Here is a 737-nt window from a genome sequence, read left to right as displayed (position 1 = left end):
CTCTCTGAAGGGCTGGTTTTGTGGACAAGAATTCCTTCAGCCTATTTATGTCATGGAAGATTTTTCTTTCCCCTTCAACTATAATAGACATTTTGGCTGGATATAGTAATCTGGGTTGGCATCTGTGGTCATTAACATTGGGAATACTTTGGTCCAGGTTCTTCTTGCATTGAAAAGTCAGCTGTGATCCTAATGGGTTTTCCTTTATATGTGACTTGTTGTTTCTCTTTTGCAGCTTTCAGAATTTTCTCTTTGATTTGTGCCTGTAGTGTTTTTACTACGATGTGCCGTGGAGAGTTTCTGTTCTGGTCCTGTCTGTTTGGTGGTCTGTATGCTTCTTGTATTTGTATGGGCATGTCTTTCTTTAAGTTTGGGAAATTTTCTTCCACAATTCTGTTGAAGATCTGGTCCATGCCATTGTCTTGGGATTCTTCTCCTTCTTGTATGCCTATGATTCGCAAGTTTGGTCTTTTTATGGTACCACTCAATTCCTGCATGTTCCATTCCTGTGTTTTTAAAAAAATTTTTCCATAATCTTTGCTTGAGTGGTCCAATTCTTCAACTTTATCCTCCAGTGTTTATATTCTGTTTTCCACTTCATTCATTCCATTGCTGAGGATTTCTCCTACCATTTCTAATAGGCTTATTGAGTGCTGTGGGGAACTAACGACCCCTGGGCAGTGATGATTGGGGATGAGTAAGCATGCCATTCATCAGCCCATGCCACCCCCAGTACC

Source organism: Nannospalax galili, unplaced genomic scaffold, assembly GCF_000622305.1.
Source record: "Nannospalax galili isolate Female #2095 unplaced genomic scaffold, S.galili_v1.0 scaffold559, whole genome shotgun sequence".
NCBI classification, from domain to species: domain Eukaryota; kingdom Metazoa; phylum Chordata; class Mammalia; order Rodentia; family Spalacidae; genus Nannospalax; species Nannospalax galili.
Note: the sequence above shows the minus strand (reverse complement) of the source record.